Below are 18,490 nucleotides of genomic sequence, written 5' to 3'. Positions count from 1 at the left end.
TCCCTCCAGGCTCTCAACCTAAAGCATTAGATGTATTTTTCCTGAATTAGTTCCTTGAGCAAAGAAACGTAGCACCTAAGTGTACAATCAAGAACATTCCAGTGGTCGTTTGTACGGCCAACTGCTAAGCTATAATTCCTTCTTCTCGAATGCTTGCAACATTCGATCCTGGATCAATTGCGACTTGGCAAGATCCCAAGCGTTTCATAAGCTGAGTTGCTTTTTTACCCTTTTTCATTGGGTTAGGGTTTATACCCTGTTGACCCAAATTGTCGACACCTTAGGTTTCCTTATAATAAGGTCAAAAAAATCCTGGGCAACCTCGTCGCCCTAACTTAGCTGGTCAATTGCTTTCTTGGTAATTCATTATTACCCTAGCTTCACAAATCAGTCTTCAAGGAAGAGTATCAAAGCAGGATGACTACTCAATTTCTAGAAAATTTAGACTTGTAATTTGAACTCATCAAACTTAGTCTAAGGAGTGGCAATACTATCTTGTGATTTAGATACAAGATCGTACGGCGTTGCAACTTGTGTTATAATGGGACCTGAAATGGGCCAGCACTGGCTATAGTACTAGCCGGACCTCATGCTCATGACACACAAACACCCTCACGGCCTCGCGGACCAGGAGCATCAATCTAATGCTAAAGGACAAACTACCCTAAAGCTTAATTCATGTGTTTATAGTTTATAGTCCAACGTTCCCTTAAACTCCTCAGAGGGAGAACCCTTATACATTGGCAATGCCGTGATCACACACACATAGGAGGCACTCCACCGACTAATAATCGGAGCCCCACTACAGCTCTCCTACATCTCAGGGATTGGCCCTTTGATGCGCTACTAAACATATGACACAAAAGAGCACAAACTCCTCTCTTTTATATTTCTCGTATTTCCAGGAGATATACCATGCTTTCTCACTTCACAGTCCCTTAGGAAGCCGACCCTCTATCCTACGGCAAGGAATAACTTCACACTCTTAATCATGGGTCAAAGTTCTAAGAAAACAATTGCTATGGAGTCCAGGAGATTTTCCTTCAATACCATGAACCATGCATAGCGCATAATGTGAATGGTTTAGTGCACAAACAATAGAAAATCAGCATTGTGCATCGTGCGAAACCAATCTTTTCATAATTTCCATGCTAACGTTTATGTATTGAAACGAGGAGAGACACCAAGCCTTACGCTCATGCTGCCTTTTCCTTTATTTTAAAACAACTTCCTATAGCCATGATGCAACACATAAATCATATTTAAGATTGTACTTTGATGGTCAAACTCCCCTCTCACCCTGCCATTTAATGTTTTGCAATCGTTGATAGGTGTAAGAGTCGTTTTATGTGTATTTCTTTGTAGAGAAAGCAATAAACACGAACGAAAACATAGAAACAAGGGCAAACCGAGGCTAACCTCGTGCTCTACCTTCATTATACATTGCACAAACACTTATGTGATTTTTTGGAATTTTCCTTTTATCGTTTCCTAATTTTCTCCCATTTAAAACCCATTTTTCACCATTTTTTGGTATTTTCCTCTATTATCTTCAATAAAAAATGACTAGAAATTGAGATTGATTGTGGGCTGTGGCCCTTAGGTTTCTTGATAGCAAAATTTTCGGTTTTATTGATGTTATATCTCATGTTTCCCCTTTATTTTGCAAAAAACTCCCATTTTGCCTCTTAAACGCGTGTTTTATGGGTTTTATACCATTAATTTTATAACACTTATGATTTTCTGATTTTCTGAGCACAAACTTATCAAAATCATAGCAAACAACAACATAATGCATAATCAGCCCATGGGAACAATATTTCATCAACCAAAGAGCATAAAAACTCATTTTTTCTTCATAAAAATTGAATTACTGCTTAAGCTTTGTGTCTCGGGATCTCGCTTTCGCTATGGGACTACGTGTCAGCCCTCGTTCAATGTCCACCATCTTCAAAATCAGCACTCTTCATGTCTTCATCCACCCGGAAGCAATCCGGTCTCATCCGGACAAGCTTTCCTCCATCATTCTTCATTGTCTTCTTCCTCACAAGAATAGCCCCTTAAGGGAGAGGGAGGGAGGAGAGAGAAATACTGAAATCAAATATCTCCATTGAGGCCACCATTTGACGGGCGAAGCACGGCGGTAGAGTCAGCATCCAGAGGGGAATCAATGCCCATGATCATTGGGGGGGTTGTTTGTAGGCAGGAGGATGGATCTCCAAGATGTGGGTGCAAAAATCGGCGCCTGATGGCGCCCCCTCTTCTCCACGCTTTCATGCTTTTTTTTCATATGAAATTTCATGCTACATCAAAATTTTGGGGCTCCCAAAGGTCACTTGCCCATTTGGCCAAACTTTGATCCACCTCTTCGCATCTTGACCGTCTCCTTGGCCATTTCCCCGTTCGGTGTCTGAATCGAGCTCTGAAAAATCCTGGGCGTCCGGCTTGATATCCCGCATTGGCTGGTAACTCCTAACGACCTGAACGGCAGTCCAAAAAATTATCAAAAATCAACAAGTGTCGCTCGGGTGCCTTTAAAGTACTTTGACGCTTAAAATCGTCCTAGGTCAAGCCGCCACCTTCAACGTTGAATATTTTTCTCTTGATATTCGTAATTTTTAGCTATTTTTAAGCACTTCTCGGCATCAAAATTCCACTCTCATTGGCGACCACGGGATAGGGCGACTCAGCTTGTCGAATCCCACAATAGATCTACACAAAACAACCAAAGGAAGCATCAAGATGAAACAAAATAGACATATACTAAAACACAGCACAATGCTCACCCTACCCCCTGACAGAACCAAGGCATGACATCCACAAGGAGTAGGCCTAGCATAATATAATAGAAGATCCGCAGCTAGTCACCAACCGACTGCTCCAACACAGCCAAACTAAAAAGAACTATCAAAGAGGTTGCCCTAAGTGGTGGTTTGAACTACCTACCTAACTAAGGACAACACAACCAGGAACTCCTACTGGGCGAGGACTCCTATAGCCTGATCAAGAAGTATTTTCTTTCAGTACATTTCTTCTTTTAGGGTTTTATTCATACTCGGGTATGTAAAAAAGAGGGAGCTGAGCATAGTGACCCAAGGAGAACAGGGCATCGACCTCAGGTCTTGTCTTGGTACCCAAGAACCTACCAAGCCCTCGCAAGGCGATACTTAATCCTTTTTTGATGCTCACTTTTATTTTCACTCCAACCTGCCTTAATTTCTTCTTTTCCAACAAGACGCCACCCCTAGGAAGACAAGGCATCAGCCCCGAGTCTGACTCGTCCCCTAGGACTCCCTTCTAAAACGGGATCACTAGGACTCCCTTCTAAAACGGGTCTTGCGATGCCTGGCAATGTCTTTATAGGAGGCAACGACTACTCAGACCTCCCTCAAACATACTGAACCTAAACCTCAGGACTTCATGCCTTGGTTTTCCGATCCCCAACAAGAAACGAAAAACCCCTTAACAAGTACACAAACACATATAGCATAAAAACCACAGTACTCAAAAAGGAAGGATATCACCTGGATAGGGCCACGAGAAGCTTCCATGCAACAAAAGGCTCCTTCCAAGCTCTTCTTCCGAACCTGTCTAGCACAAAACTAAAACAAGAAACCATTAACTGCACCTGCACTAAACAGACAGCTGGCCCTCTTGGCCTAACGAAATAAAACACTCAAAACCTCGCAAAACGGGCCCTCTTGGCCTAACGAGATCAAATAGAATAACACCTACACATCCATCCCTGAAATTGTATAGATATACAATAATAAGCTCCTTTCCAAGGAGGAAAAACAGGCTCGTAGCCCTAAACTAAATGCATAAGGTTATGACCCATCCCTCCTGCATATATAGCAAGAGGCATACGCATAATATGTTTTCTAATCAACCTATGGGTCCAAGATAACAACGGTAGATTGGTCTCCGCTACTCTTTGCATCACCCATATCAACCAACGTCTGCCATATATTGCATGCTCTGATAACAGACCCCACAAGCGACCGGGTCCTGTTTCATCATTGATCACAATATCCAAACTAGGACCACAATTGAAGAAGAGGTCTTCCGCATAAGCAATATTTGCCAATGAATCTGCAAACTGATTCCAATAACGTGGAATCAACTGAAAAGACACTCCTTCAAACTCCTCAAGTAGGGCCATAGCAGTCCGATGATACATACAAAGAATGGGATTCCGCATTGTGTATGTCCCATCTAGCTGATTCAGGATCAACTGGGAATCCCCTTTTACTAACAACCGAAGAATACCACCTTGTTTGGCAATATGCAATCCCATAATCAAGGCTTTATACTCTGCCATATTGTTAGTGAATCCTACCCTGAGATAAGCAGTTAACTTCATCGTAACTCTACGTCAGGGATCTCAAATTACTACTCCAACACTTCCTTTTTTATTAGGGCCCTTGGATGCTCCGTCAAAATATAATGTGTACATCCACAATGGGTTTACACAGCCGGCCATCACGAACTCCTCTATTTGTAATTATGATAATCAAAGTTTAGCATGTTGAGAGGATGAACTGACGGCTCCATCCCACCTTCTTCATTGAACTCAACAGGGATACTTGTCAACAGTCGTAAGCAGTGATGGCAGAAGACTTTGATCTCACACACAAAGGTTCCGTCTTCTTGCTCAATCACTTTGTATCCTTTGCTCCACCAGATGAGTTTCCCCTGATGGTATCTCTGCTCCAGATATGGGTGCTCCAAATAAGGAATTAACCGCCCCATCAACCATCTTTTAAGCTCTTTTGCAGGTCTCAAATCATCCCCAGCATGGACCTGCAATGCATTTATCTATATTATCATACTTAGAAATAATAAGGTTTTATCTTATTAAGATTAACCTTATTTTTAAACTCTACTCCCTGTAGATTAGCTAATAGGGCCGTAGACCTATTTTTTCCGAGCCTCACAATCTTGTAGGGACCATCCCATTTAGGATCCAGCTTCACTGGAAACAACTCCCTACGCGCATCATAATAGAGGACTAATTGCCCTTTTTTAAAGGTATACTTCTTTGCTCTAAGGTCATGCAACTACTTCATCCGACGCTTGGCTACCTCCTGGTGTAATAAGCTCTGCAACTTCAGCTCATCCAAGTGGGCTATGGTCGTGAAACGTTCAAAAAGGGAATCTTTATCTCCCAAAGAATGGTTAATTGCAAATCGTATGGTTGGCAATTCAATTTCAAGGGGTAACACACACTCTTCCCCATAAACAATTTAAATGGAGTATGGCTGGTAGCTCGCTTGAACGTTGTATTGTACGCCTATACTACCACATACAAGTTCCTGTACTAGTCTCGTTTCTTCTTAGAGACTATCTTAGACAAGATACCCACAAGCTGTTTATTAGTACTTTCCACCTACTCATTTGCTTGCGGATTATAAAGAGTCGTTTTATTATGCTTGATTTGCCAAGCCTCAGTCACCTCAGTCAAGCTTTTGATCACCTTATTCAAAAAATGGGTTCCACGGTCCAACACTAATTCCTTCGATGGACCGAAACGGCAGATAATCTGCTCTAAAAGGAAACTTGCAGTCTCTTTTGCATTGTCCTGCCTCGTCGCCCACGCTTCTGACCATTTGGTAAAATAATCAGTGGCTACTATAATGTACCTCTTCTGGGTAGTAGACGACAGGGTAATAGGACCCACAAAATCAATACCCCACTTCTCAAATGGAAGGATAGCCATGATAGGCGTAAGTGGACGTTTCCTATTCTCTCTACTCTCATGCCTTTGACAGGTGTCACATCTCTTTACATACTCAAAGGAATCTTGGAAGATGGACGGCCACCAATATCCAGCTCTTAAAGCTTTCTGTGCCGTCAACCATCCTGCGAAGTGCCCTCCACATGCAGAGTCATGACACTCCTCCAAGATGAAAGGAACCTCATCAGGCATCACACATCGGCGGTAGATATCATCAACACCCTGCCGATATAGTGTCCCTGTGATCAAGGAAAACTTCAAAGCCTGCTGTTTGATTTTCCTCTTTTCAGACTTTGACAAACCGGCTCCCGTCTCTCCTGTTGATAGATAGTGTGTAATAGCAGCATACCAAGATGGAATAGAAGCTGTATCAATTTTAAACATTTCCTCAATATCACTTCCTTCAGCCAAAGTCTCTTTCGGCTCCCCGAAATCCACAAGGCATTCCACAATACCCTGCAACCTCGGGGGCTTACTCTTAATCTCATAATCGAACTCCTGCAAAGTGATTAACCACTTTGCCAAACGATCAGGCGGCTGCAGCTTGTTCATAAGTAATCTAAGTCCTTCCGCCTTCATATAGAACACTACCTTTTCATAGAGGATGTAGTGCCTGAATTTCTTAGTCCTGAAGACCATCACAAGACACAACTTCTCCATGTAGGTATAATTGATCTCTGAAATGCCCAATTTTCGACTAGCAAAAGCTATCTGATGATACCACTTTTCCTCCCAAATTTGGGCTAAGTAGCAACTGATACTATGCATGGTGGCTGCTGAAAATATGTAGAACACCTCACCTCTTTTAGGTGCTTTTAAAACGGGTGCTTTTACTAGCTCCTGTTTCACATCCTCAAAAGCTACCTTACAAGGGTCGCTCCATTCAAATAGACAGCTAAAGGATAATAAATTCGTTAATGGCAACGTTCTTTCTGCCAAGGCATTTATAAACCTGCGATAGTACCCTATCGATGACAGAAAACTATGAACTTCTTTTGGAGTGCGTGGTGGACTCATAGCGACTATAACCTTGATCTTTTCAGGGTCAGTTGCTATCCCTACTGAACTGACCACATGGCCCAACAATAGCCCATAAGGTACTCCAAAGACACACTTCCGTGGGTTAAGAGCGATACAAAATTGTCTGCAACGCTCAAAGCACTTTCTTAAAATAACCAACATCCTTTCCCTTACAGTGGCTACCCCCAGGTCATCAATAAATACTTTCAACTCATCTGGGGAGATGTCACCAAAGGTCTTGTCTGCTGTTCGTTGCCACGATCCAGCTGCATTGCATAAACCAAAGGCCATCACATGGTACGCAAAAGTACCAAAGACCGTAATAAAAGTTGTTTTCAACTTGTCCTCTTCTGCAATTGCCATCTGGTTATATCCCGCAAAGCAATCCATGAATGAATATATTTCCCTACCCGCTAATTGATCCAAAATCTGGTCAATAAATGGCAACGGGTAGTAATCTTTAACCGTTTGCTTATTCAACTCTCTAAAATCCACACATAATCGGATCTGGTTGTTTTTTTTCTTCCTAATAACAACTAGTGAATACCATTCTGTGTGCTGAACAAGGAAGATCAAACCAGTTTTCGTTAGCTTCTGTAACTCCTCAAACAGCCCGTCCCTCAATTCAAAAGGCATACGCCTTACCTTCTGATGCATAGGACGACTGCCATCTTTTACAGGAATAGTATGAACAGCCAGGCTGGGAGGAATACCTCTCAGCTCATCATAACTCCAAGCAAAGATATCGCGGAATTCTTGAATCAAGGACACATAGTCCTCCCTTTCTGCTGAACTGAGCATGGAACCTAATTTAATTGGCCGCGAATCATTCGGCGTGCCAAGGTCTAACTCAATCACATCCGCATCTCTTATCCTATCTTGCGGCTCTATCGGCTCATTTAGAGTTATTTGATAGATATCCTCCGTAGTGGACCCCTCCTTAGATTCATCACTGGATGATGTCTCACTTCCAGATGGATCATCTACTGTCTCTAATTCAGTAGAAGATAAAGGAGCTCTCTCACTTTGAGGAGACTCAGGGTAAGCATCGACTATTACTCGATTAGCACCTCTACCTAGAACCACTCGACTGGCGGGTATATCGACTTGACAGTCTGTTTGTAAGATCCAAGGCCTACCTAGCAAAACCCGATAGCTAGGACATCCTGCAAATCTAATCACCCTAAAGTCCTTGAAACATTCTACACTTGCAACTGTAACATGGACCTTAGTAACACAACCTTCTGGTTGTCTTAGACTATCATCAGCCATTCTCAGAAGGGTGGAGTTGTCTTTCTGGATGCCTAGACCCAACCTCTCCATCAACTCTGAACTCATGATATTGACAGAGGATCCAGTGTCTACAATGACATGTTCCACTAATATTCCATCCACATAAACTGGAATCCTAGGGCAGTTCTTTTCAGCATAGTCAAACCAATCTTCCCCTACTCATGCTATGCCCAGAGGTTCCACAATATACCCGATACGCAGGATCTTCTTAAATTCCTTGCGTACTCCTAGAGATAATTTGATCAATTGCAAGAGGTTCACATCTGGTTTAACTTCGTAAAGAGAACTTGCTAAATCAAAGTCATGATAAGTAGCCAAAGCTCTCTTTTCTCGCCAAACCATCCTCTCTTTTGGTCTTTGGACCGGCTTCGATGCTTCTTTCTTGGCATTTCTTCATCCTTCTTAGGGTTGCCTTTCCTGTCAACCGGCTTTAGCGGTCCCCCTTCTATGCTAGGACTCTGGACTTGCGTCCCCTTATCCCCTTGTTTAGGGTTTGTCTCAACCGGTTTTGTATTATCTTTGTCAACAACTTTAGTCTTTTGGCCTCTTGTCATGGCTCTTAAGTTAGAGGTTTCAGTATCATTGACTCGCATAGCCTCAATAAGGCTAACTCCGTTGCCTTGTGGCAACTATTCTATAGTTGTTTTTCCCCTCTGCAATATTTGTCTTGGTACATCATTCTACTGCAAGTTATTTCTTTGCGCTCTATGATTCACTGGGCCCGGTTGTTTACTCCCTTGTTGGAGGGAACTAATCTTACTCCAACAGGTAGTGGCTAAATGGCATGACTTTCCACAAATGTCACATTTCACATTTGGACAGTTTTTGGGGAAGTGTTATCCACCACACCATTTACAACTAAATCTAGAGGGTCCACCCTCTTCAAGGCATTGACTCCCTATCAGATTTTGTTGCTTCTTCAAGAAATTAACGTCGACGGCTATTTGTCGATATTGTTTGGAAATCATATCGGTATAATGCTTCATCATGTCCTTGACTTCGCCAAGGACATTAGATGCACTCGACTCGTAGCCTCGATCGTCAACCCATCGTTCCATTGGCCTAACAATTTGATTTGGCATTGGCTGTTCACCCACAAGAACAACATTAGAATTCGAAACTTGGCCTCCACCATTTGGTGGAGCCAACTGACTTGCCATAGGCATAGTCACATTGGGAGGAGCTAGTAGTAAATGTCAAGATTGTGGGAGAGAATGAAGGAGTCTCACTTGTAGCTTTCTTGCTTGCACAATTATACGAGAGCAAATCCAAGCTCTATGTCAATTTCCGAGAGTCACTACATCAATGTACACATCCAAGACATAGCCCGAATCCAATAAGCATATCCAAACATAATCAAATGAGCTTCATCCTACCTGTGTACATTAGTGATTCACTATCCAAAATTGAGCAGATAGTGGCTCAAATGAGCAAAAAATGAGTGCCATCCATTAGGCATACATCCACTAACATTGGGCACATCATGAAGCTCCCAAACCATAGTCGTAGGCATATATATAAAGAAATAGAAGAACCCTATATATGGGTCTCAAACCAAAGACAACTAACTAAGGTGGCATACTAACTGAGCCACGAACTAGAGTAGATAAGGATAGCTGTCATCTAGCTATTATTCATGGGCGGTGTACCAACCGCATCTACAACTGACAAGTCGGTGACATAAATGCACAACGGTCACCCTGGCATATCACGAGTGGAGCTCGATATCTCAACACTCCCCCTCGAGCTCAATCCCAATTCCTGCACACCAAGCAGGTCTTTGAACTTGCGCAGCTTCTCTGCACCCAATGCCTTCGTAAATATGTCAGCTACCTGATCCTCTGTGCTGACATAAAATAGATCAATAAGACCTAGTAAAACCCTCTCCCGCACATAGTGATAATGCACCTCAATGTGCTTTGTTCTAGCATGATAGACTGGGTTATTTGCCAAGTGTATACTACTCATGTTGTCACAATAAATGACAACTGGCCCATCCGTAGGCTGATGCATATCATAAAGTAGCTTATGCAACCAAGCTACCTCACATGCAGCCATTGCTGCACCCCTGTACTCAGCCTCTGTGCTCGACAAGGCAAGTATAGGCTGTTTCTTGCTGCTCCAAGTGACTGCAGCACTCCCAAAAGAAAACACATATCCACTGGTAGATTGTCTATCAGAAATACTACCAGCCCAATCAACATCAGTGTATCCATGCAGTTGTATCTGAACCCCAGTCTCATAAAATAGTCCATACTGCAATGTGGACTTCACATACCTGAGTATGCGTCTAGCCGCATCCAAATGCGGTTTCCTTGGAGCCTGCATAAACTGACTTACCAGTCCAACAGCATAGCTCAAATCTGGCCTGGTAATAGTCATATAAATCAAGCTTCCTACTATGCGTCTATACATAGTAGGGTCTTCCAGAAGCTCACCTGCATCTGCGCTCAGCTTCACATTTTGCTCCAAAGGAACTGAAATAGGCTTACAGCATGTCATCCCATATTTGGACAGCATGTCCAATTCATATTGCCTCTGCAAGAGCTGTATCCCACTTGGTGATCTAACCACCTCAATGCCCAAGAATTAATGTGGCTCTCCCAAATCCTTCATCTCAAACTTCTGCTTCAATAGCATTTTCACATGAAGGATATCTTCATCACTGTCACCTGTCACAATCAAATCATCAACATAAATTACAAGTAGCATAATACCTTTCTCTGTTTTTCTCACATAAAGTGAGAAATCTACCTTGGAAATCTGAAAGCCAATAGTGACAAGATACTGTCCTATCTTGTCAGACCATGCTCTAGGTGCTTGTTTCAAGCCATACAAGGCTTTCTTCAACCTGCAAACAAACTCAGGATGAACAGCATGCACATAACCTGGTGGCTGCTCCATATAGACCTCTTCTTGCAAATCACCATGCAAGAAGGCATTCTTTACATCCATCTGATGTAAAGACCATTCCTTTGATGCAGCCATAGCAATAACTACTCTTACGGTTGCCATCCTTGCAACCGGACTGAATGTTTCTTCATAATCAATGCCATATTTTTGTGCATACCCCTTGACTACCAATCTTGCCTTGTATCTGTTCACAGAGCCATCTGCATTGTGCTTCACCTTATAAACCCACTTACAGCCAATTGCATTCTTACCTTTAGGCAAAGGTACCAATTCCCATGTAGCATTTACTTCCAAGGCATCCATTTCTTCATCCATGGCTTTCTCCCATTTTTCTTTTTCCATGGCTTGCTCAAAAGAAGTGGGTTCTGGTTCCTATATCACTTTGACCATATATGCATAGTGAATGGCTGTAAATCCATCATATTTCAGCCTATCCACAGGATACCTAACTCTGGTAGACCTGCGCAAAGTAGGTTCACTCCCAGGTGCTCTCAAAACATCCCTGGTCTTCCTTACTCCAGCTGTAACAATAGAAGGAATACCCAACTCATCATCAATGCTCTGTTCTGAGCCACTGGATTCACCATCCACATAAGAGTGACTTGCATTCACATCAAACATGGGCTGATCTACCTTCTCTTTTTCTTTTCGTGATACATGCATACCACTACCTGCATTGCTTTGAGAAGATTCTCCTGATCTTAATCTGCCTGTCCATGGGAAAGAATGTGAACCACTGCTAGAGGACGCTCCAGGTCCACTAATATTTGTGACTGTTGCTGTGAATTCTGTGCAGCATTACCATTTTGTGCATCTACATCATCAATCACATTTACTGGTTTATACCAGCTACTCATCTCATCAAAAACAACATCTCTGCTCACTGTAAACTTACGAGTAGAAGGGTTATAGCATCTATACCCTTTTTGCTGCAGAGAGTAACCAATAAAGATGCACTTCTCAGCTTTTGGATCCAACTTGGATCTCAACTCATCTGGCGCATGTACATAGGCAATGCAACCAAAAATTTTCAAATGAGAAATATCTGGTTTCCTACCAATATACCTCTCCTCTGGAGTCATCCCATGTATTGCTGCAGTGGGAGTCCTGTTCATTATATAGACTGCTGTAGCAATTGCTTCAGCCCAGTAAAAATCTCGCAAGTCTTTTTCGTTGAGCATGGCACGAGATACCTCTCCAATATGCTTGTTTTTCCTTTCTGCAATTCCATTTTGTTGTGGGGTATGACTGCATGAATATTGCTGCTTTATGCCATGCTCCTGCAGGAACCTTGCAAACTCATTTGAGAGGTACTCTCTCCCTCCATCTGACCTTAGGCATTTTATTTGCAGGCATGTTTCTTTTTCAACCATAGCTTTAAGAGTTTTGAAATGCCCAAAAAATTCACTTTTCTTTTTCATAAAATACACCCAAACTTTTCTGCTATAGTCATCAATAAAAGTGACAAAATAATGACAGCCTCCAAGAGATGCAGCTTTAGTAGTCCACACATCAGAGTGGATTAATTCCAATGGCTTCTTACTCTCTTGAATGTGTCTAAGAAATGGTTTCCTTGCATGTTTTCCAAATTGACAGGCTTCACATACATTATGCATTTCTGCAACCTTGAATTTAGGCAATCCTGCAATAATATTTTGGGCCTGCATTGATTTAAGCCGCTGTACATTAACATGACCAATGCGTTTATGCCAGATATCAATATCTGCAACTACACCGGTCCCATGTGCAAACATTGTTGCACTCAATTCAGGCATGTCTGCATCCAACGTAAACATTCTGCCCTTCTTCTTTCCTTTTGCTATCAAGCGACCTTTATTTTTCATATCCTCAACAAAGCATCCATGAGGATTAAATCTGACCTGCAAGCCCTGCTCAACCATTTGACCAACAGAAACCAGATTCTTGGTGATATTCGGGACATGAAATACATCGGACAGGTATTTCTTTTTCCCATCCTGCATAGACAAAGGAATTTTTCCAATCTGCACAATAGGATGTGCAGTATCATCACCAGTCTCCACAAATCCTGGTTTTTTCATTTTCCTTGCATCCTCCATCCATTCTGCATGACCTGTCATGTGGTTTGATGTACCTGAGTCAACATACCACACATCGTTGCTTTCTTCTGCACTTGTCACAGAATTGTTCATGTGCTGCACCATAAACAAATGCTCATTTCTATCATCACCCTGTCTACTAGAAGATGCATAATTTCCTTGTTGCAATTTCCCATTCATGATGTCATTCTGCTTTTTATAGCAATCTTTAGCCATATGACCCATTTTACCACAGTAGTAGCATTCAACATTGCTGTTTACATTTTGGCCTCTTTGCCATCCACCACGACCTCTTTGGCTCCCCTTGTCTCTAGAGTTACCACATCCTCCTCCATAGGACTGGTTTTCTTGAGTTTGCTGTATATTCTGATTTTTACCACGGCCTCCAAATCGGCCTCCTCTACCTCTACCTCTACCTCTTCCAGCATTTGAGTAGAAGACAGTTTCTTTTGAAGTTTCTCCTGAAGAAGATGCACCACCATTTCTCTACTCCTCAGAAATCAGAAGAGCAATCAACTCCTCAAAATCAGGAAATCTTTCACAAATTGAAATGGATGTCCGAAACTGTGCATAATCCTTTCCTAGACCATTCAAGGTCACAGAAACTAAATCATCATCTTCCACTAGCGACCCAATGGAAGCAAGTGCATCTGCAATCTTCTTCACCTTCATGTGGTAGTCATTGATGCTCATACTTTCTCTTTGCACATTATGCAACTCTTGCTTGAGCTGCATTTTCCTGGCTTGTGTATTTGTGCTATACATTTTTGACAAAGTATCCCATGCCTCCTTTGGCGTACTTGCATCCTGAATATGCACAATCATAGAGTCTGAAATACTGATAGACAGCCAGTACATAACTTTCCTGGCTCTCTCATGCCATGCTTTGAATGCCTACATTTGCTGTTGATTGGGAACATCAGGAAGAACTGGTTCTTCTTCATTTCCTGCAACAAATTCCCAATATCCTTTTCCCATAAGGAAATTCATCATTCTAAACTTCCATGCTTGAAAGTTGTTCTTGTCAAGCTTTTCAGTTACAATCTGTGAAAGAGAATTAGACGCCATTACAGAATACTGCAAAAAATTCTGTCACTGCAGAGAACACAGCTTCAGCTTCACAAGGGCAAATCTGCAAAACTGACGAAGGTGGTATTTAACCACATAGTCACTTCCAAGTGACGATTTTGCATCAACAAGCAACAAGGATGATTCTGTAACTCCCAATGTCTCTGCGCACAGGCATATGATGCAATTTCTACAGTAACTTTTCACCGACTTGTAGAACAATGGCGCACAGCATAAAACTGGGCCTTTTCTTGAGTGCGTGCAGAAAACTTCCGCCTCCAAAACAGGCCCCGAAATGGCCTCAAATCAAAAAAACAGGGTCGCCAAGGGCTAAAGCCCTTACCCGCAGCATATACTGCCCTCTTGCTTCATTGCGAAGGGCGTCTCAACCTGAGACAATGCACTCTTGCAATTTTCGACTGTGCGACCTGCAGAGATCTGCTCCCAAAATAGAAAATGAAAGCAACACTACTCCTCTTACCAGAACACCGCGAGCTTGGCTTGCTTTCTTGAGCTCCTTACCACGAACAAGGCTCTAATACCATGTCAAGATTGTGGGAGAGAAGGAAGGAGTCTCACTTGTAGCTTTCTTGCTTGCACAATGGGGGAATACACACAAGGGTGGAGGCTGAAAACAGTTTTCCTCTTCTTAGTTGTGTAAGCCAAAAAAAAAGTCTCATACAAAGAAATAGAAGAACCCTATATATGGGTCTCAAACCAAAGACAACTAACTAAGGTGGCATACTAACTGAGCCACAAACTAGAGTAGATAAGGATAGCTGTCATCTAGCTATTATTCATGGGCGGTGTACCAACTGCATCTACAACTAACAAGTCGGTGACATAAATGCACAATGGTCACCCTGGCATATCACGAGTGGAGATCGATATCTCAACAATAAAGGTACACTCAAAACCATACTCCCTTTCCCAATAGGGTTAGTCATAGGCATCCCTTGACTTCCATTCGTCAATGATGGATTGCCGCTAGGTATTAAACCCCCATTAACATTCATTCGAGAGGAGTAGGCCGTTTGTAATCGTGCTTCTACTCCCTCTGCCTGCGTAATAGCGGTGTCTATGTCTGCCAAGGCCACACTACTCAATTGTACTTGGATATTAAAATCCAACCCATGCAAAAAGTATTGCAATTGGGCAGCCGGTGGAATGGGAATGTAAGTTTGTAACTTACGGAATACTTCTTTCAGCTTCTTGGCATATGCTTTTACATTCTCATGAGGATCTTGACGTGTTACATTCAAGATCCGCAACCAATGTTGGCCACCTCTTTTAGGGGCATATTCCGCTCGGAAAGCTGCATAGAATTGATCAATGGTGGTTATGGTTCCAGACTCTATGCTGTGATACCATACCGCAGCCCTTCCTTTTAATGTCATATTGAAGAACATCATGAGATGTCCCTCGTCTTAGATGCGATAATTGAACATCAATCTCTGAAATTCACAAATGTGAAATTCTGCATCCTCTTCCGCTAACCCATTAAAAATGGGCAAGGGAACTCCTAAGGCTGGTAAATCCGGCATCCCTGCAGGAATCGCAATAGGCTGTGCCATGGTGACAATCGGATTAGCAATAGGAGCTTGAACAGGTGAATTCACCCCCCTACTTGAAGTGGGTAGACTTGGTGGAGGAGAGGAAGATCTTACACTTCCTCTTGCACCTAATGGAATAGGTGGAGTAGTTAAATGACTAAGACCACTGCTTCGTATATGTACTGGGCTACTCCTTTGAGGAGAATAACGGCTTACAATCTCTAACCACCGTCTAACCCTCTCAGCACGTTCTGCTTTTTGGATTTCGGCTTGACGGTCCTTGTTAGAGGACATAAACCAACTTCCTTTTGGTCCCTAGAAACCCTAGATCCGAAAGCCACCACTTATAAGTGGCTCCTGGCAGATGCACTACTGATGGGACTTGAAATGGGCCAGCATTGGCTATAGCACTAGCCGGACCTCATGCTCATGACACACAAACACCCTCACGGCCTCGCGGACTAGGAGCGTCAATCTAATGCTAAAGGACAAATTGGCCTAAAGCTTAATTCCTGTGTTTATAGTTTATAGTCCAACGTTCCCTTAAACTCCTCATAGGGAGATCCCTTATACATTGGCAATGCCACGATCACACACACATAGAAGGCACTCCACCGACTAATAGTTGGAGCCCCACTACAGCTCTCCTACATCTCAGGGATTGGCCCTTTGATGCGCTACTAAACATATGACACAAACGAGCACAAACTCCTCTCTTTTATATTTCTCGTATTTCCAGGAGATATACCATGCTTCCTCACTTCACATTCCCTTAGGAAACCGACCCTCTATCCTACGGCAAGGGATAACCTCACACTCTCAATCGTGGGTCAAAGTCCTAAGAAAACAATTGCTATGCAGTCCAAGAGATTTTCCTTCGATACCATGAACCATGCATAGTGCATAATGTGAATGGTTTAGTGCACAAACAATAGAGAATCAGCATTGTGCATCGTGCGAAACCAATCTTCGTATAATTTCCATGCTAACGTTTATGTATTGAAACGAGGAGAGACACCGAGCCTTACGCTCATGTTGCCTTTTCCTTTATTTTAAAACAACTTTCTATAGCCATGATGCAACACATAAATCAGATTTAAGATTGTACTTTGACGCTCAAACTCCCCTCTCACCCTACCGTTTAATGTTTTGCAATCGTTGATAGGTGTAAGAGTCGTTTTATGTGTATTTCTTTGTAGAGAAAGCAATAAACACAAACAAAAACATAGAAATGAGGGTAAACCGAGGCTAACCTCGTGCTCTACCTTCATTATACATTGCACAAACACTTCTGTGATTTTTTGGAATTTTTCTTTTATCGTTTCCTAATTTTCTCCCATTTAAAACCCATTTTCCACCATTTTTTTGTATTTTTCCTCTATTATCTTCAATAAAAAATGACTAGAAATTGAGATTGATTGTGGCCTATGGCCCTTAGGTTTCTTGACAGCAAAATTTCCGGTTTTATTGATGTTATATCTCATGTTTCCCCTTTATTTTGCAAAAAACTCCCATTTTGCCTCTTAAACGCGTGTTTTACGGGTTTTATACCATTAATTTCATCCATAACACTTATGATTTTCTGATTTTCTGAGCATAAAATGATCAAAATCATAGCAAACAACAACATAATGCATAATCAGCCCATGGGAACAATATTTCATCAACCAAAGAGCATAAAAACACATTTTTTCTTCATAAAAATTGAATTACCACTTAAGCTTTGTGTCTCAGGATCTTGGTTTCGCTATGAGACTACATGTCAGCCCTCATTCAATGTCCAACATCTTCAAAATCAGCACTCTTCATGTCTTCATCCACCCAGAAGCAATCCGGTCTCATACGGACAAGCTTTCCTCCATCATTCTTCATTGTCTTCTTCCTCACAAGAACAACCCCTTAAGGGAGAGAGAGGGAGGAGAGAGAAAGACTGAAATCAGAGATCTCCATTGAGGCCACCATTTGATGGGTGAAGCACGGCGATAGAGTCAGCATCCAGAGGGGAAACAATGCCCATGATCATTGGGGGGGGTTGTTTGCAGGCAGGAGGATGGATCTCCAAGATGTGGGCGCAAAAATCCACGCCTGATGGAGCCCCCTCTTCTCCACGCTTTCATGCTTTTTTTTCATGTGAAATTTCATGCTACATCAAAATTTTGGGGCTCCCAAAGGTCACTTGCCCATTTGGCTAACCTCTTCGCATCTTGACCATTTCCTTGGCCATTTCCCCGTCTGGTGTCCGAATCGAGCTCTGAAAAATCCTGGGCATCTGGCTTGACATCCTGCATTGGCCAGTAACTCCTGACAACTCGCACGGCAGTCTGAAAAATTATCAAAAATCAACAAGTGTCGCTCGGGCGCCTTTAAAGTACTTTGACGCTTAAAATCGTCCTAGGTCAAGCCGCAGCCTTCGACGTTGAATATTTTTCTCTTGATATTCTTAAATTTTAGCTATTTTTAAGCACTTCTCGGCATCAAAACTCCGCTCTCATGTTAGTATCTGACTTATGGGATTATATCTTTCTTCGTACGGTGTTTCTTGATCAAGAATACCTTTGACCAAGATTAGGGCTTGGGAGTCCTCTTGACCCAACCCAACCTTAACCCTACTAGGCCGATAACGCTTTGGCCCTAAGGGTCCTAAATTCATATGCAAGTCTAGTATTTGGTCAATTGGTCCTTAGGGTGAGAACCCTAGATCATTCTTGTATGTGTGTTTAGCTAACCCTAACATTCCATGAATGTGGGTAGGACCTTTGAGATTGAAAACATTAGGTTGGCATCCTAAGTGCGATACTAGGCAGAATTCTAACATAGCTTAACCCTAT

The sequence above is a fragment of the Lygodium microphyllum genome, chromosome 9 (genome assembly GCF_053477565.2).
Source record: "Lygodium microphyllum isolate KBCC chromosome 9, Lygodium_microphyllum_v1.1.10, whole genome shotgun sequence".
NCBI classification, from domain to species: Eukaryota; Viridiplantae; Streptophyta; class Polypodiopsida; order Schizaeales; family Lygodiaceae; genus Lygodium; species Lygodium microphyllum.
The sequence above is the reverse complement of the archived record's forward strand: the minus strand, read 5'-3'. Positions refer to the sequence as shown.